The 20,560-nt window shown below is 42.7% G+C and overlaps 1 long non-coding RNA gene across 1 annotated transcript; it reads left to right on the forward strand.

The window, feature by feature from the left end:
* Positions 1-5,689: 5,689 nt before the first annotated feature.
* On the forward strand, positions 5,690-20,031 carry LOC121657463. The gene is made up of 2 exons (XR_006013636.1): positions 5,690-5,820; positions 19,738-20,031. It is a non-coding gene; the product is annotated as an uncharacterized LOC121657463 (long non-coding RNA).
* The last annotated feature ends 529 nt before the right edge of the window (positions 20,032-20,560 follow it).

A 20,560-nucleotide genomic window follows, 5' to 3' on the forward strand; every position in this document is an offset into this window, starting at 1 on the left:
CGTTGGTCCCCCCCTCCCTGCTCCCTCCCACCATGTCTCTGCTTGGTCTGTTTGTATTCTCTCCTCCCCTTTGCCTAAACTGGATTGGTTAATTGCACCCCTGTAAGACCCCTGGACCCTGCCTTGTCAACATCTTTTGTCCCTGGACCCTCTGCTGGAATAAACACTTCAGAACCCATACGAAAGACCCCTCTGTGTCTTTGGTGTACACGCTTGGACATAGCCACTTGCATTTGGGCCCGTCATCGTTCCTGGGTCTGTGGGTGTTTGAGTGGTGGCTCTACAGCCCCTCCTGAGGGTTGCCAACCATGGACTGGGACTCCAGAGGTTTTCAGATCAGCAGCAGACACCCGGGGAGGCGCAGCACTGGTCCTCTCCCAGACACAGTGGCTTGCATCAGGCCTCTGCTATTTCAGGGCTCCTTAGTCCCTCAGCCATCACAATTGCTGGCTCAGTCACCTCAACATTCTTCTCCCCACTTTATACACTGAGCTTGATGCCACAGTGTCTGGAGTATCCCTTTGGTCAGTCTGGGTCACCTATCCTGGCTGTGCTTCTTCCCAGCATCCCAAGCACCCCCAACTTCTTTGCCAGATTGGCAGTACAAAAAGCAGAAAAGCCTGCTGAGCAGGCTGAGCACTGTTCAGTAACAACAAAAACATTCTATATTAGCAACCTGCTTTCAACACAAGACCAAAACACAGCGTTATGCTAGCCCCTGTGAAGGAAAGTAACTCCACCCCAGACAAAACCAGCACACCCAGGATGAATGCATTATTTATGTGGCATTATGGAGCTGCAAAAGTCATAAAAACAGCTTTTGGGTTGGGAAAATAGCCATACAGTTTTCATACAGACAATGCATAAAATGCTTTCCATGGCTCTACAGCCATGTACTAACTTTGTGCTCTAGCTGCTGACTGAACATCCTTGTGTCAAGAGGCCCTTGTGTCATTCACTTCCTCCTTCCTCTAGCAGCCCCAGAATCATGCCATGATGGTCCCAGGCCTGCTGCTGCTGGTTCCAGCAAGGGACTGCACTGGAAGCCACACAGCAGAGTCCTTAAATTGCAGAGAAACTGTGGGACTAGAGCAGGGCCAGACAGTGTCTTTACTTTTACAGCCAAATCAATGCTGAAACCTGTAGAGATTGCAGTGAAACATTATTATTGAAGATGATAAAAAATAACATTCCTCTACCCCAGGAGCATCCACTCAGAGTACTGAGTAAATTGAAGCCTTGGCCTTGCAGGTGTGCATTGGTGAACGAAAGATCTCTTCTGGTTTTGCTCATATCTCATTGTGAACTCTCTGATCCTCCATTTCAGTTAGGATAGGCCACAGATGGGAGAAACCTGTGCTGGGGCACCACCCATGGCACCACCATGGTCCACCCAAAAAACAATGCTCACTCCTGAGCAAGGGAAATTTCAAAGCTTCAGGAAGGATAGAGAAAGCAGTACTTTTGTTGAAATGTGTCTGAGGCAATGGGTAACTCCTCTTGCTCCCACTGGTAGCCTACAGAAAGGCAGGTCTCATCGTCTGCTCACTATCCCTTCTCAGCAGCCTCCAACTTCTACTTCTGGCTTCTTTATTTGGCCCCGGTGTCAGTACTCCTTTAATTGACTTACTACTACCACCTGTAGAGGAGCAATGCCCATCATTACAAATGTGCAGAAACTTTTTTTGGAGCTGGATATATAGATGTGAGCGTGTGATGGTCTTTTATGAAGCTGTTTGCTTGTATAAGCAAACAGCAATGACATATTAGCTTCCAGTAAGAGTTAAGCATACCTTTATCCATTTGTACCTAATTCCTCTTGGCTGCTGTTAGCAAAGGAGATGCAAATTTTAGTTTCACAGCTTTCACTGAACATGAGACATCAGTGCTTCTGTGCCACAAGGTTCCCACATCACTAGCCTGTTTCCTGGGAACATTGAACCATAAAGCAGGGGCACGAAATCTGAACTTAAAAGTACCAGGGTTCCCCTGGATGCCTCCGACTGTTTGTCCAATGGTATTTCCTTTCTCAGAAAAGCCAGCTGTGTAGCACAACTTGGACCATTGTAGGTGTAGAAGAGATCCTGATATGAAATATCCATAGGGAAAGGTTTGTTTATTCTCTAAAGGTTTCTTCCTCTGCCTAATGTGATCCAAATGTAAAATGCCATATTGATCTGGAGCAGGGATCTTTTGTCTTGATTAAACCGGTCTTGAAATAAATTTCTGCTTACTGTGCTGTCTTAGAGTGATTAGTTCATGTTTGCTGTTCCTCTGTTCTGCAATCCTGCTCTTGCCTGTGTATAGTTCAGTGTCTCTAAAAGCTCCAAAACAAAATGTAAAGACCACAGTGACTTTTGTGACTTAACTTCTGAAAATTTTGGAGCAGCTGGAATGTTTTATATCTTTGAAGTTGCAAATATTACATGATGCCTGGGAATAGGGTAAGGAAATATAATATTGGAAGCTTGTACGTATAATTTTACATGGAGGTATTATTACATTTGTGGGAAGTAAACTGTATTATAGCTGAGAGATATGACTATTCAATTTCTTGACTGGGGCAAAGCCTTCTGTCTCCCAGTAACTCACTGTGTCAAAACAGACCCTACTTGCAAGTATTAAGCATGAAAGTGAAGGTGAGTGGTGATGCAGGAGGTCGATGACAGGATTACAGGGTTCAAGAAGATAAAGATGCCCACATGAACTCTAAGGTGCTTCAGATGGTTTGTGTTGCTTGATTTTGTTTTGCCTCAGTACAAGCTGGTTTTTTACATGATTTTTCTCCCAGAGCTATGCATCCAAGCAAGTGGTGAGCACTCCTTGTTTGGGACCATCTTGTCCATAAATGATCTCATACTTCAGCTGTGCTGGGGGTCTGCACTCCCTCCAAATGCAGCATTTGACAAACCAGGTCCTTGGTGGAGCCTGGCAAGGCAAACCCTGAGTGCATGGTGTGTTTGCTTTGGGACTTGTTGGGGTGGGGGATGTGTGTGAGTCTGCAACTGAAAGCACAGACCACGGGTTTGCCAGTAACTAGCAGGGAGCTGCGGCTGCTCCACAGTCCCCTGGCACGTCTTCCAGTCCAGTTTTAATTGGCTGCAGCTTGAATTTGCATTCTGCCTTTTTTGACATTCATCATGTGGGTAATAGATGCACACACAGGCTGTCCTCATACAACAAAGAGGGTGCAGAGCTAATTTAAAAGCACTTGTGAAAATTCCAGCTTCAGAGGGCTTATTAAAACAAAAGACCCCAAACTGCTGCATGTACTTCTGTGCAGTGAACCTGGTTATTGCTGAGATTCACGCCACCGTACCACAAGCTTGTTTTTGCCTTTCTCCTTCAACATATATCTATAAGGGAAATACTGCCATAGCATTGCACAAACACTTTCCAAATGCTAAGTTTACAGAGAAATAAATGTTTTGTATTTCAGGTTTTAATCTATTTCATAAAGTTATTTTTTCAGTTGTAGGGTATATTTTCCCCACAGCAACATATTTAGTTTCTTTTTTCTCTCAGCTCCTGTTTTTAATTGTGCCTCTGTTTTTAATTGTAAGTCAATACAGTGGGCCAAATTCAGCTTTGGTGTAACTATATTGGATTAAATGTGCAGCATTGTCACATTTTTATATTGCACTTCAATATTAATTATTAATGTGTGTACTGAGTACATTGATTCAAAGGGCACTGCATAAGTTAAATGCTCGTCCGTGAGATTAAAACCATTCCTGGCCACACTGAGTGACATTGCAAAACTATTCTGCTGCTGTCACCAGAATCCTTGGCAATTGCAACACTGTTTGTCAGACACTAATACAAAAAAACTGCAAAACCATACTCAACAGGCAGTAGTGTGAACAAATACAGCTTTCCTTGAGCTCTGCATCTTGCTATGTGTGTGTAATTACCACAAGCAGTGGGGAGGAAATCAGAGCTATGAGACACATACAGACAGAAATATATCTTTTCATACATGTAATTACCATCTTCAATGTACCTTTTTAATCATTCTGTACTGCTCACTGACCCTATCTGATTTTATAATCTGCAGAAAAATAATTGCATAGAATCCTAAAAGGGCTTGGGTTGGCAGGGACCTTAGAGATCACCTTGTTCCAATCCCCCACCATGGACAGGGACATCTTCCACTAGACCAGGTTGCTCAAACCTCCATCCAGCCTGGCCTTGAATACCATCAGGGATGGGATATCCACAACTTCCCTGGGCAACCTGTTCTAGTGTCTCACCACACTCACCATAAAGACTTTCTTCGTAATATCTAATCTACCTCTTCCAGTTTGATGCCATTCCCCCTTGTCCTGTCACTTCCTACCCTTGTAAAAAGTCCCTCTCCAGCTCTCTTGTAGCCGTCTTTAGGTACTGGATAGCTGTTAGTTGTCCTCAGAGCCTGTTCTCCTCAAGGCTGAACAACCCCAAGTCTCTCAGTCTGTCCTCCTAGAAGAGGCGCTCCATCACTCTGATCATCTTCATGGCCCTTCTCAGGACTCAGTCAAACAGATCCATAACCTTTTATCCTGGAGGTCCCAGAGCTGGATGCAGCCCTGCAGGTGGGGTCTCAGCAGAGCAGAGCAGAGGGGCAGAATCCCCTCCCAGACCCTGCTGCCCACACTGCTTTGGATGCAGCCCAGGACACGTTTGGCTTTTTAGCATAGACGGTCTTTTACAGTTTTGAGAAGCCTGCATGTTCATGAGAGGGTTTTTTCCCCACATGTGTTTCATGAAGGGATGCATGTTAAATGCTTCAGCCCAATCGCATGCTTTACTCCAGCTTCACTGTGTGCTCAGCCAGCCTTGCTTCCCAGGGATCACATGGGTCCAAGGCCAGATTTTCTGAGGGCTGTCCTGCAAGGTGCAGTAATCACTCTCTGTCTTTGGGTGAGAGACCCCCGAGAGCAGATAATTGCATTTCCTGAAAGGCAAAAAGGTGTTAATTCATTAGTGAAATGTTGTGGCAGCTCTTGGTGCAGCAACTCTGGGGGAGCAATGTCTCTGTCCCTTGTGCCAGCTCCAGGCTCCTGAGCTATATCTTTCAGCAGTCTCTTGCAGTGAACCATGACCAACCCCAGGGCCAGCCCCAAAAGTCTTGAGCATTCCTAATGCTGTGAAAAATACATAAATCTGTGCCTTACCTTTAGCCGCAGCTTCCTTTCCTCGTATTTCTCATATCCGGCCACTTCCCCAGAGTGATCTAGGTTCTTCTCTAGGTTCTTTGGTAGCTGATTGGTTTCTGTTAGACCTCCCCACCAACCCCATTTCCCATTTGCTGTAACCCCTTCTCCCCGCCCTAATGACATCCCCTGGCTGGTATATCATTGGTTACTTTGTGTTTTCCATGCCTGTTTGTTGGGGTAGAAAACTGCCCCACCTGGCCGTGTAGGTTGTGTTTCCTCATGGGTTTCTTACCCTGCAATAAACTCACTTCCTCCACGTGGAGTCCCTCTGCTTTATCCTACCTCCTTCGCACACCTTGCCATCAGGGAGCCAGGCGAACATGAGCAGGTGCTTCGCCAGCTTCCCCCACGCTGCAATCGGACTCCATCTGTCCGCTCGGGGCAGGCAGCAGTTCGCACGGTACCAGGACAACGTGCTAGCCATGGGACGGTACGGCAGCAAGTCTGTGGCAATCCTACCAATTTGTTGTCAGCATTAATTATGTCTGAGATGATCAACATCTTTATCAGTGAAGTGTCTGGGAACGTCTCAAGTGCTACAGCTTAGACCAGCAGTATCAACGCGATGCTTCTCAGGAACTGGTAGACTGAGACAATAAGCTATGGGTAAAATAAACTGCAGGTAATTTTTTCTATTTCTAGTCCTAGAAAACCTGTGAGTTGGTTTAAAACTGTCCTTTAACATTGCTGTCAAAACATTATTTAGCACTTCACTGATAGAGATCATGGGTCACAGAATATTCTGATTTGGAAGGGACCCACAGCTCTTAAGGGAATGGCCCATCTTGAACCTGCAATCTTGGTGCTATTAGCACCATGCTTTAACCAACTGAGCTAATCTCTATTCTGCAACAACAAAAAAATCACGGCGGCATATGTCAGCAAAAGCTTATTTTTGTTCTGAGTTGCACAAGATACAAGGCTCCTTTATATAGCTCAGCTGTATGGGAGTGGTGCTTTGCCGGGGTGCTTCAGCCTGTACAGTAACATGTGCAGAGCCCAAATCCTGTTCTCATGAGTAGGAACAGCTGGGGCTTGGGCCACTAATTCTGCATCTGATGGCTTGTGCTGTGTGATGGTGGGAAAAGCCCCTTTTGCAGATCAAAAAGCCACGTGGTAGGCTAGTGTAGGACTCTGTGGAGTTTCTCTATAGTAATTTCTCCCCAGGGTTTTATATGCAGAATATGTTTGTGCTGTTGAGAGAATATAAAGACATGAAATGCCCTCTGGTTGTATGTTGTGTGAGACAGTAGGAAAAAAAATACGCTTATGCTTGTTTTTAATGCTGTGCTTTTGTTTTTCCTTTGCTGCATTGCCATATTTTTTCCATGTTCAGTTTTAAAAGAGAAAGAGTGTATTTACACTTTATTTTGTGATGAATAAAAAATACAAGGAGAAAGAGTATATATACATTTTGCTTTGTGATGAATAAAAAAACCCAAGAGCCAATACTACCCTTCACAGAGATTCTAATTTATACCAGATGGATGGATCTGCAGGAACACAGGAGATTTGCTATGCATAAAATATGGGACTGTCACAGCTTGTGCTCTATCAGAAAGGAACAGGTCTATGGATTATATGGTTTATAGCTGAAAATGTTTTTAAAGTTTTGTACAGATGGCTGACCAGTTAAACCTGTAGTGTAGCTTTCTGAAAGACTGCCAGGGTACTACAGCATGCTTTACTGACCAAATTGCTTGGAGTATTTTAAAGCCATTTCCCTCTTTCTTACATGTCTGCATACTGTAACATAGTTATACATAAGACATTTTTCAGCTGTTCCTGCAGAAGAATATATGGAGCAAATCTTCTGAGAGTGATGAAGACAAGTAAGATTTCTTTTGCATACATGCACATGGAATGTTTGGTATCCAACCTGTGCTGAATCCATACATGCATTTACCTTGTTGCACCCACGCGCTCTTTAATGCTTGTAAGAGGTAACACCGATGCAGACACACACACACTTTCCTGTGTGGGTATGAATTTAGGGCAATGTACCCTTTAGCTGCCGGAATAGCCTCAACACATTGCCTGATTCATTAGAGGAGGGTATAAATTTCATACTTGTTCAAGTAGGTTTTCCAAACAGGATGTACAAAAAAGAAATCTTAGTTAGACTGCTAGGTAGGGTCTTGCTCTTTATAGCATTTATTTTATTTCAGCAAGTTTTAGAATGGCAATAACAGCTTTGTGTGCCATTAGTGGCTTCATCCAAGAGACTCTGAGCTCTTTAAAATCAATTACATTTCTAAACAGTGCATCAAGTACAATACTTGCATTTCACTATAAGGCATAAAATACTTTGGAGAGGTCTGGCTCTTGTCCGCAGTCTCAGATCAATGCAGTGACCCAAGGATGAACCGAGCTGGAGGATTCTGACCCTTCGGCAATTTTTCAGCCATTAAATCCCTTAGTCAGAAGCTCAGACTTAAGCAAATGCTGTCAGCTGGAAAATAGGCATTTTGAAAAGAAAGGAAAGGGACGTCTAGAGTAAAGTGGTATCCTGCACCTTCCAACACCTCCAGATTCAAACAGCTGTTTCATGACCAATTTCCTGCATCATTGGAAGCAAGGCACCAATAGCAACATTTTAAAAGAGTACTTGCATTTTCATTTCCCAAAGATCTCACTTTCATTAAGACAAAGACTTATGGATGTAACTCTGGATTTAAATCTGCTGTTTGAAGTTGAAGCTTGGTACATGATATTCCCTTGTAACTGAAGGTCTTCTATGTCTCAGTTTCTGTGGTTGTAGAAGAGGATTAAGTGGTGACACAGGATTGAAAGTGTCACCAGATGCCGTCGTGACAGTGACTATGCATGCATATTAGGCAGAGAAGAGAACATTTTTGTAGTCCTGCCCAACATAGGGAGGACATTGACCTGTTGGAGCAAGTCCAGAGGAGGGCCATCAAGTTGATTGAGGGGATGAAGCACCCATCCTATTAGGAAAGGCTGAGAGAATTGGATTTGTCCAGCCTGGAAAAGAGAAGGCTTCAGGATGACCTGACTGTGGCCTTCTAGTACCTGAAGAGATCCTATAAGAAAGCTGGAGAGAGTCTGTTTGCAAGGGCACATAGTAACAGAACAAGGGGGAATGATTTCAGACTGAAAGAAGAGGAGGTTTAGATTGGATATCAGGAAAAAATTCTTTGTGGTAGTGGTGAGCCACTGGAACAGGTTGCCCAGAAAAGTTGTGGATGCTCCATCCTGGATGGAGATCTGAGCAACCTGGTCTACTGGAAGATGTCCCTGTCCATGGCAGTGGGATTGAAACTAAATGATCTTTATGGTCTCTTTCATTCTATCATTCTCTGATTCTATGATTCTGGGATCTAGGAGACAGGTAGCTGACACTGTTTCCCACGTATTGATGGTGATGAACCTTATTGATGAGAATTTCTATGCCGTTGACTTAACAGATGGAAGATCATTAAGTATTTTAATGCATACTAACCTAACAGGCTGAGAATTCATCAAAGCACTGGTCTTATCCAAATAAATAATACTCTCAAATGGCCTTCATTTTTACCTCAGAGGAATAAGGCTTGCAATCTGCCTGCCTTGGTCTGTTCTATTGGTGTAGTAGCCCATCAATACAAGAGAAAGTGACTGTTTCCTATGCTGAAACTCAGCCTTTCCTGAATCACCAAAAAAATCAGTGTAACTATTGTCCTTCACTGCTGCTGCACTGCACAACATGTCTTCTGAAGGGCATAGAAATTTTTGAACTATCTGTATTTAATGCAGAATGATTCCAATTATATTGTTTTTCTAAGGCATGTGCTTGAAGAAGGGCTTCCTGTCTAGGATTTCACTTGTATTTAGAGTGGGAGAGTTCTGTACATCCATAAAGACCTAAAAGATCACTGCCCAGTTCCCAGGTGGCACATGGATTTTCTGGAAGACATAGAGAAGTTAAATGTGCTCAGAAATCTTCTGTGTTCTTGAGACTTGCATTGAAAAGGGAAATCTGTGCTTAGGCATGCTTGGGCATTAGCCTTATAAACTTTCTCTTTTCCAAGCACAAGTATTAACAGCAAATCCCCTCCTATGAAAATAGTCACTTATCTTACAGAAAAGCAGCACAAAGACAGTTGGGCCTATGTTTATGATCCATACTGGTGAGACACACGAGGAGCTGTGCAGACACCTTTACCAAGGCAATATTCACATTGATGCTACAGTGGAGTTACTGTGAATAGGGATGGGGACCTCAGCTCCCCACAGGCTTAGCCCAGAGCCTGATGAACAGAACTGCAGAGAAGCAGCTGGAGCTCTGCCTGGGGGGGGGGATGATGAGTGAGATGACATTTTATGTATTAGGATTAAAGGGCAGACTGACAAAGGTGACACTGCTGTGAGTGTTTGCTACAGGCCCTCTGATGAGGAGGAGGAAGTGGACAAACCCTTTTACAGACATCTGGAAGTAGCCTCACAGTCACAAGTCCTGGGTCTTGTGGGGAACTTCAGCCACCCTGACATCAGTTGAAGGAACAACACAGCAAGGCCTAAAAAACCCCTGCGGTTTCTCTCAGGTTACCCCGATGTTAACTTTCTCACAGAGGCTGTGAGGGAGCCAACAAGGAAAGGTGTGCTGCTGGACCTTAACTAACTAACAAGGAAGGCTGGAGGCAGCCTTGGTTGCAGTGACCATGGATTGCGGACTTCAGTATCCTGCAAGGATGGAGAACATAAGATTGCAACCCTAGACTTCAGGAGAACCAGTTTTGGCCTCTTCATGGAACTTCATGGAAGAATGCTGTGGGAACGGCCCTGCAGGAAAGTGAGTCCAACAAGCTGGTCAGTATTTAAGGATTACTTCCTCCAGGTTCAAGGAAGGTGTATCCATCCCCGTGGGCTAGCAAGTGAGAAGAAGGAAGAGGAGACCTGCATGGATGAACAAGGAATGGGGAAAACCCAGACATGGGGTGGAAGTAGGGACAGGACTCCTAGGATGAATACATGGATATAGTCAGAGTATGCAGAATTGCAGTGAGGAAGGTCAGGGTGTAGCTGGAATTAAATCTGACTAAGGACAGGAAGAAGAGCTTCTTCAAATACATCAGTAATGAAAGAAATGCTAGGGAAAATATGGGCCTGCTACTGAATGAAACAGGGACCCTCACTGATGCCTTTTCCTGGTCTTAAAATCAAGAATCAAACATGGTTAGAAGGGAAAAAGGGATTTTTGCCTCTGTATTTATTTTAAGGATCCTTAGGTGCACCACATCCAGGTGTAATGCACTGAAATGCACACCACAGTGCACACCCACAATAGCTCGGGTATAACATTATAGGTCTTACTAATTAGTATATCTATCAAGGATTCCCCAATGAGAAGCTCAAGTGAGCCCCCCTCCCTAAGGAACCTTCCCCTGGATGGTTCTATCTTAGTTTACAGAATGTGTTCTGGAGAGGACCTTGGGGTCTGGGGCTTTCTGATCCCTAACTATGAGGCTTCTAAGACGTTTAGTCTCCTAGCTTGACAAATAAGTCTAAGAATGTAGGCTAAAAACCACTAAGAATACAAAAGTTATAAAAAGGTATATAAAAGGGGTATAAAAGAAAAGGCAAAAAATCATCATGGCACCATCACAATCAAGGTTGTAGAGAAAGCTGAGATGCTGAATGCTTCTTTGCTTCATTCTTTACTGCTAAGCCCATCCCTTAGGGAAACCCTGACCCAGGAGACCAGAGTGAAGACCTGGAGAAAGGAAAACTTTCCTTTGGCTGAGAAGAATTGGGTTAGAGACCATTAAGTCAAATTTGACATCCACAAGTTTGGACTTGTGGCCCTGATGGGATGCATCCACGAGTACTGAAGGAACTGAGACTTCATTGCTGTGTCACTCACTATCATCTTTGAAAGGTCATGAAGATCAGGAGTGGTGCCTGAGGACTCGAAGAAAGCAAATGGCACCCCAGTCTTCAAAACTGGGAAGAAGGAGGACCCAGGGAACCACTTACCAGGCAGTCTCACCCTAATCCCCGGGAAGGTGAAGGAATGGCTCATCCTGGAGGCCATCTCTGAACATGAAGACAAGAAGGTGGCCAGGAGCAGTCAGCATGGATTCATCAAAAGGAAATCCTGCGTAACCAACTTGATTGTTTTCTGTGATGAAACAACTACATGAATAGATGAGGGGAGAGCAGTGGGTGGATGTTGTCTACCCGGACTTTGGAAAGTCTTTTCATGCTGTTTCCCATGATGTCCTCATAGACCAACTCAGGGATGTGGGCTGGATGTGTGGACAGAGAGGTGGATTGAGAACTGCTTGAACAAGAGATCCCAGAGGGTCAAAATCAGTGGCACAGGGTCTAGTTGCAGGCCTGTCATTGGTGATGTCCCCCAAGGCTCAGTCCTAGGGCCGGAACTGTTTAACTTGTTCATCCCTGACTTGTAAAAAGGGGAAAATCACTGAGAACACAAAGCTGGGATGAGTGGCTGATACCCCAGAGGGCTCTGCAGCCCTGCAGAAGGACCTTGGCATGTTGGAGAGATGGGCAGAGAAGAACCATCTGAAATTCAGCAAAGGCTGCATGCACCACAGGTCCTGCACCTGGGGAGGAACAAGCCCAGGCACCAGCACAGGCTGGGGTTGACCTGCTGGGGGGCAGCTCTGCAGAGAAGGACCTGCGGGTCCTGGTGGACACCAAGCTGTCCATGAGCCAGCAGAGTGTCCTGGTGCCCAAGGAGGCCAATGGTATCCTGGGGGGCATTAGGAAGGGCATTGCCAGCAGGTCATGGAAGGTGATCCTGTCCCTCTACTCAGTCGTGGTGAGACCACATCTGCAGTGCTGTGTCCAGTTCTGGGCTCCTCAGTATGAAAACACTGGAATATCTCTCTTACAAATAAAGTCTGAGGGAGCTGGGCCTGATCATCCTGGAAAAGACTGTGAGGATTTCTTATCAATGTATGTAAGTGTCTGAAGGGAGGGTGTCAGGTGGTGGAGCCAGGCCCTCCTTGATGTTGCTGAGCAATAGGACAAGAGGAAAAGGGCAGAAACTGATGGACAGGAAGTTCCACCTGAACAAGAGGATGAAATTTTTTACTGTGCAGGTGACTGAACACTGGAACAGATTGACCAGAGAGGCTGCAAATTCTTTTTCCCTGCAGATGGTCCAAAGCCGCCTGAAGACAGTCCAAGGTCCTGAGGACCCTGCTTGAGTGGGGAAGTTGGACTATATGGCCTGCAGTGGTCCTTTCCAACCTTAATCGTTCTGTGTTTCTGCAATTCTGTGAATGGAAGTCCTAGTCCTTAACCTCTACCCTCCCATTCGATAGATATCCTTACTCTGTGCCACTGTCTCTCAGTATGCAGCCTTTGGGTTTCTGTTGCTGACACGTGTTCTGGTGCCTCACACGGCTGCCCACATATCCCAGAGGAGATGAACATCATTTTCTGGAATTAGTTTAGCACCATGACTGTGGGTATCTGCTGAAATGGATTGTCTTCCTTGGTACAGCAGTTTTGAATATTTGGTGAGGAAAATGTTCACAGCAGAGCCTATAGTGTTTGTCTTTTGAAGGTTTTCACTGTGAGCCTGGCAGTTTCCTGCCTTGGGAAAAAATGTAGTCTTTGGATTTCATTAATTTTCAAAGGTTCAGTGTGCTTTATTAGATTGTCTGAATCTGCAGAATGATAAAATGGCAGCAATAGGTTTGAGGGGCCAAAAGGGTGAGTTTGGCTCCTGCATACTGTCTTTGGATGAGATGTTCCAATGTCAGGAAACCCAGACATTCACCTTGAAGAGTTAAGCTTTTAGGGGAGATTTAATGTATGCTTTAGTGTCCCACTCTAAATAATTCACAAAATGTCAGCTGATGTCAAGAAATGGAAACTTCTGAATCCAACTGAGATGATCAGTCATGTCTTTGCTTCTAAAACAAGGCTGGAATTATGCAGGAACAATGCAAAGTACTTTAAATATGCAGACCTTATAAACTGCTCATCATGGACGTTAAATTGAAGAACACTCTCTTCTTTCTTCCCCTACCTTCAAGCAATCCTTTGGCAGAACTTCCTGTCTTGGTATCACATACAGTTGGCAAAATCCTGGTGCTGCAAAAATTTGATAATGCAGGGAAAAAAAAATCAAAGACCATAAAACACATAAAAGTAACTGTTTAAGCCTTCTTCCTGTTTTTAGGACAATCCTGTCAGGTATTGATTCACACATCTGCCTTTCACCCAAGTGAAGAAATCTTTTTTTTTTTTTTAACCTGGGAGAATGTGGGAACCCTGAGTTCAGAGACTTTCAGTCTTTCAGTGTTGATAGGCAATGATCCTCAAAAGCACTCTGCATTTAACCTGAGGCCTTGGGAAAAGCTTCCCAGATTGTGTGGTAACACTGAGGTTGTTGCTGTGTAATTAAAGGTAATTCACTGGGTGGGATATGTAGAGATGTAGAAAAATTAGGTTTGTGGGATACAGTAACAATATGGAGGATTTTGGGTGGGGCTTAGCTCTTCTTCTTTCCTCCTTCTTCTTCACAAATCTGGGTGTTTTGGTATTGGTTCAAAAACCCGCAGTGTGGAACCTGAATGTTTAGTTACTGGATTATAAGTAAAAATAAATTAGTTGCCATTCTGTAATTGGATAGATTGGACTTTAAAAGACCTTGGAAGTTACAACTTGGGGCCATTTTCACCTTGTTAACTTCGAGGCACACTCTGTGCAGCTGTATTATAGATAAGATATAATAAACATCTAAATCCAAAGATAAACTCCCTGTCTCCTGCATTTTAATTCGAACTCTGAGTAAAAGAACTCACGAAACAGAGGCAAAGAAGAAAAGAAACAAAACAGAGAAAATTAATAGGAGAAGAAATCAGTTCCCAGCTTTCAGGCCTTTGCTTTCTCTCTTAGGTACCACACAGCTGGAGCTGCAACAACAAGAGCCAGGGCTCAGTGGTCAAAAACCATGGGGACTGATTCTGCAGTCAGCATAAATGCAGAATTGATCTGTTTTATCATAAAGCCACTTAGACTTTTGGCATATTTTACCAATCATATCAACACCAATTATTAACTCTAAAGCTTTGTCTTCTCTGCCTTTCTCTGCCCCTGAAACTGTCAGCCCTCCAAATGGCTGGTACTGTAGGGGCTGGGCAGCAGATTTCATTCTGTCTCTTGATATCCCTTAGAAAACAATTTAAAAATATATTTCAAAAATATATATTATTTTCTCCCTTGCAGTATCAGAAGACAGTGGCATTGTGTGAATAAAGGACCATAAAGTAAGGCAATTTTAAAATGCTGTAGCAAGAACTAATACTTTCAGTCAAGCTCCTGCAATACCAAAGTAGAAGTGGGTTTTGTCAAATCTGTGTTATATCTCCTACCTGCTCTGATAATCTGCTGCTGTACATTATTTATGCATTTAATTTCTGTAAAAATTAAAATTCTGCAATTCTGGAAGGGGTTTTCATATAACTGGAGTTGAGTGCTCATTGACCAAAAGGGCAAAAATGAACCTGTTCCTGGGCTTAGCTTTGTCTCAGCTTCTGCAGCATGCTCCATTCCAGCTGCTGTGAGACCAGACCAAGGCTGTGTCCCCAGGCCTCCAATGGCTGCCTTCACCCAGGAATGGTGGCACTGTCTTTGTCCTCCTCCCCTCAAAGGACAGACCTGCATGGGCTCCCCAGCCAGTAGAGAAGCTGTGAGAGCCTTTGCCCCGTCTTGCCCCTTGCATTGTAAATGACTAATTGTAAGTGAACTGCTTGGGAGGAAAAAGGACAACTGACTTACTGACCCAAGTTAGCAAACACTTGCCTTGTGGACAGTGCATGGAGTCATGATTGCCCTGAGAAAATGGACCAATTCTGCTTGTCTGAAGACTTGTAGGTATGTTTGAGGTGAGGACCCTCTCTCTGGGCTGTGCCATCAGCACTCAGGAAACAGTCACAGACTGGAGTGTCTGTGTTTCCCTCATCCTGGCAGGCTGGAGATGGTGCAGACTCACAGTGTCTCTACCCCCTTCTCCAGGAGCCCTGGGGCAAACAGGGAGCAGTCAAGGCAGAAGCAAAACTCTTCCAATGGCTGCTAATGTGACTTGAAAGGTGCTATTTCTCAGAAGGAGGTGATTCATAAAACTCCCTGTAACATCCTAGTCCAGAGAGAGGATGAAGATGGTGGCACTGCAAGCCTTGTGAGAAGTCAAGCGGCCAAAGAGGCTGTCTAGATCCCACTGCCTGCCCCAGGCAGGGAGCAGGAATCTTGCCGTCACCAGACACCCTCACAGCTTTTTAAGAAAGGCTTGTTTGCTGTGAGAGTGCATATGCTGCATCTGCGGCAGCAGCTGCAGGGCTAATGGAGTTACTGTACCAGAAGATGTTGCTCAATGATACACAGCATTCTTTACCACTCTGATCAATGGGTAACAAGAGAAATTGCAGAAGCTTTTTCAAGGAGAGGAAAAAAAAGGGATCTGCATAGAAACATATAAATGAGAACAACAGGCCTGACAGTAAATTCAGTAGAGTTTCTAAGAAACTGAGTGCTAGTGGATAACATTCTTATTACAGTCTTGCAGGAAATGCTAGAGCCAAACCTAATTCCAGAAGATATTTAAAATGTTAAAGTAATGTATGGATTTAATAGTAATGAAGGAGTAGGGAAACAGGTTTTCATTGTGCCCTTTGTTTCTACTTATCAGAAAGGCACCAAATCCCTAAGAGCTACAGTCTGTGTAAGATCAGTTGCATTTCTGTATCTGTGTGATACAGAATTGCCCATCTGGAAGACGAATTACCTGCTATGTAGGTGCTGTCAAGATAACTGAACAGAAATCAGGCGTGTAATTGTTCTGTGTTTTTTTGAAAATGACCTTTTGATGTCACTTGAAAATTTGGCTCATTAAGTTTAAAATGGAAAATATGAAATGATATTATTTTTGGATGTCTGGTGTAGTAGAAGAAAGAATACAATACATTTCATGGACTTGCATTAACAGCATAATAATCTTCCATTTGCAAAGATGCGTTAAAGCAAAGCAACATTTAGATCACATTTATATTCTTTGTGGTTTAGAAGGTGGAATAGCTTTTGTGATTTAACATTTGCTTCAAAAACTCTTTACACTAATTTGCTCTTACTTCAGGCTCTACCTGTTAGTCTTTTCATAAACTAGTGAGTGGTCTGCAATCTCTAGGTATGGTGGGACCAATATTGAATCCATTACACATCACCTACCCTTTTCCAGTTTTTACAGGAGTAATTGCTAATAAATACTGGTTGTAGACCAGAGGAAATGTGCATCACAGTCATTGCAGTAATGAACAAGCTGGCACTGAGGAGCACTGGCATACTCTTCAGTGCCATATACTGTCTCATCCTTGGGAAGGTACAGAAAAGGCCCTGGAGACCACCCTACCACCATTGCAGTAGGCTTAGTCTTGGGCATTTACTGACTTAATCTTTACAAAAGCTCAAGCTTTTAGGATTCCCACCTGTCTCAAGGGCTGAAACCAGAAAAACGAGGAAAATTTTTGCTATGCAAAGACTGGGATGGCGGCAATACACTATGGTGTCACAAAATCTCTTTCCTACTTTGCTCTTCTTCCCTACTATGCTTTCCTGATCCTTCTCTCTACCATCTGACCGAACTGGTTTCTTCCCCCAAAGCCCTTTCTCAGCACTATCTTATTTTCACCTTGACTTAAGTCCATAACCACCTTTTTTTCTTTGCTATTCTGGTGCAGCTTGGCATATTTGCCCTCCTCTGGTGTATCTCTTGCTTTTTTCTTGCTGTGGTTCTTCTGGGGGCTGGGCTGTCTTGTTTTAGCACCTTGCTATACCTGTGGGCAGCTTTCATTGTGTGTTACAGTTGGAGTATGCTGTGGGATGCTTAGTTCTTCCTTAAAAGCACTGGAAGCTTATCTGAAGGAGTAGAGTCTTGGGATACTGTAATAGATGGCAGCATGGGGTGCTTAGGTGTGTGTCTTCTGGAGGATAAATATTTTAATGAATAAATGAGATGAGTCAGTGCTCGTGGACCATGTATTCATTCCTGTCTATGGCTTTCTCTGACTGTTTTAGTTTTCTGATTTGCATTCTGTTCATTTATTCTGACTAAATATATGCATTAGGTTCATTGGCAAGAATAGCAATGATAATAAACATTGGCCTTCCAGCTAAGTTTTTCTCCCAGATTTTCATAGGCTTTTGTCTGATTTCCCACCCAGTTACTCTCTCCTTCTCACTAGCTGCTGCTCATCTGCCCTGCAACCCTATGGAGAAAGCAAGTTATGGGCTACTGAGTGGAAGAGGGTGCATTCATGGCCAGCACTGACCACTAGCAATATGGGCTGGGGGCAGTATCTGTGTCCATTTGCTGAGTCATAGGATCATGCCATGGGAATTAGCCTGGTAGAGAGCTGACCAGCAAAGACTGATGATAGCAAGGCAGAGCATTATGGGCTCATAAAATCAGTTTAGAAGCCAAAAGGTAAACACTTGCTTACAATCAGTTAAAAAATTTGGCAGACCTGTGATGATGAATATAGTTGTAAATATAAGTCAGAAAGGGGTCTTAGCTCTCCCTCACTGCTTTATAGTAAGGCATGACACAGGCAATCCACAAGCATATGCACAGAGACCACAAATGGTTTCTGTAATAGGTACCCTTAAAATAGCCTTAGGACTGAAAATCCTCTATCTGCTCTCTGTGTGTTGATGTTTTGCCTCCAGTCCTGGGGCTTGGTCCAAGAAGTAATGTTTTATCAGCACTAAGCAGCAACAGAAGAGGTCTAGAAGGAAGACTCTGCGTTTGCTTACTGTATCCTTCCAAAGACAGATGATAATAATTTATCACTTTCTTTACCTTCTTGAGACACTAAGAGTAGGGACATCAATATTCTATTACTTTTTCCAACAGTGTCTCTGTTTTGAATCCATTTCAGTGTATATTGTAGCTGGCTGACCTTTGAGTCCTTTTTCTTGCAGTTAAATGCAGAATTTTGAGGTCGCAATCAGTTTTTACACATGGCTGTGTTTTTTGTGCAAAGGACAAAATATGAAACAAATAGGAGAAAAATATATTTTTCTGCCTGAAGTCTTTTTGAAATAGGTAGAATAAAAGACCGGTAATGCAAGATTTCTAATGCAGATCCTTGTAAAATTAATCCCCTTACTGAAACACAGAAATTTGAAATGACTGTGATACCTTGATTAATGAAAACCTAACAGGAAGTTTGAGTTCATGAGGAACATCCTCCATATAGCACAGATCATCTACCATGGCAAAGCATGACCAGAGGTAGATAGAAATTTCCATGCTTGGATTTTTATTTCTGCTTAATAGAGCTGTAGTAAAAAGTTTTTCATTTGAATGGTGGGGTTTTTTTTTTAATTTTTAAGGAAGATACTGTTTTAGGACAATAAAAGAAAATGGAAATATTGCTTGATAATTTTTGCATCTGTTTAATGTATTGCTATTAGAATTTATTCATAAATTAAAAATAATTTTTAGAATTGCAAGGAAAGTGGAAAAAATATGCAGACTCTGCATGTAGCTTGTATGGCGTCTGGATTGATTGTCAGTGATTGTTTTTATTTCTTTGGTTATCATAATGTAGACTAATTATTTATGTGCATATCTAATATCTAATTTAGAGGACTACTCACACATTTTAAGCTAGTCTTGTGACAGGATATCATTTAGAACCAAAGCAGTAAATCTAAGCATGTGACCTAGTATTTTTTCTCACTAATAAAGTATTTTCAGTGGAGGATAAAACATACTTCTTTACTTCTACCATTTGAATGACACATAAAAGTTTGAAACAGAATTGATGTTTTTGTTTACAAAAACTGTCTCCAAGAATATGTTCTCATCTCACTGAGATACATTGTAGGGAGGCTAGATTGTACCAGGGAAACAAAGCTCCAGTATTTCTGTATTTCCAGAAATAAAGAAAATGAGATATTTAATTAAAAGAAAAAGTCAGTTTTTTGATCAGTTGTGGATAGAAGGTTTATATAAATATCCAAATTGACTTGAGACAAGAATTCAATGGAACATATCCAAGTTTCATTTTATTAATCAAATTAATTATTTTTCTTTGTCTGGTTTCTAAGGAGGTTGAAAGGACAGAGCATAGACCTGGATCCATAGCATGCTGTTCTATTCATTCCTTGGATTACATCCATAATAAATCAAATAATGGTCATGTCAGATTTTGTTAGCTATGTCTTTTTAAATCACAAAAATTAGCACTATACTACTCTATTTCAGTAGTCCCATACTGCAAATTAATATCTATATTTGCACCCATGAAACTTAGCAATCGTAGTCTTCCTACTACCTGCTCGGTTTGCACAGAAACACTATCTGTGCATGTCACACATAGGCACAAGATAAATAATATTTTGATAATTCACTACTTCGATAATTTGGTGACACTGTATTGATGAATTACTCCAAACTAAGTGACCACATGACTATGGCCTTGGAGTATTTTCCTTACTAAAATAACTGCTGTTTCTAACAAAACTGTATTTTGAAATATTTCTTCATTATTTGCAGATGCTGACAGGTGTCTTCAGGTTGAAGTACTCTTCTGAGCTCCTAGCAACTGAGGAAGTGTATGGGATTAGATATAACCAGATGTGTCAAAGACCTGAAATTTCAAAGCAGGTGGAGTGACTGCCTTTTAATAACACTGGAAGGACTACAGAAGCATAAGTTACAGATATGTGAATGCATTTATTACAAAATCTCTGTTCAGCAAAAACAACTTGTTTTCTTCAACATTTTATGCCCAAGATCCTATAACTTTTATTAGCCCATTAATTTGAATTAAATGCTATCAAACATTAAGACTTCTGCCCTATTTTTGATGTTGCCTGCAGTTCTTCCGTGCTTAGTTGGTTTTGTTTTGTCTGCTTTCACAAATTCAAACAGTTGTTTTTAACTTTATCCTCTTCAACTCATGTTTGCAGGAAATTGTATGGTACATTGACTTATCTTGACTCCTTGGCATATTTAAATTACCCCTCCTTTGATTTTTCAAATAATGTTTTAATAGTTCCTGTTGCAGGAGGAAATAGAAACTGTCGTGCAGTCTTGCCCGGATCACGTCCTAGAGAGTATTTCAGACACTCATGTGGTGTGTTTGAATGTATCTTTGAGAAATTATTGCTCTTTATGTGTATTTGGTTTGTATGGCAAGGATTTGGTAGGGGGGGGCTAAGAGGTGTGGCTTCTGTGAGAAGAGGTTGGAAATGTTTACCATGTCCAACAGAGCCAGTGCCAGCTGGCTTCCACATGGACCCACAGCTGGCCAAGGAGAGGCACATCAGCCATGGTGGTAGAACCTCCAAAATAATCTATTTAAGGAGGGGAAAAC

The sequence above is a fragment of the Corvus kubaryi genome, unplaced genomic scaffold, assembly GCF_017639235.1.
Source record: "Corvus kubaryi isolate FWS band 111438036 unplaced genomic scaffold, C.kubaryi_AGA036_p1.0 split1-37296, whole genome shotgun sequence".
Lineage (NCBI taxonomy): Eukaryota > Metazoa > Chordata > Aves > Passeriformes > Corvidae > Corvus > Corvus kubaryi.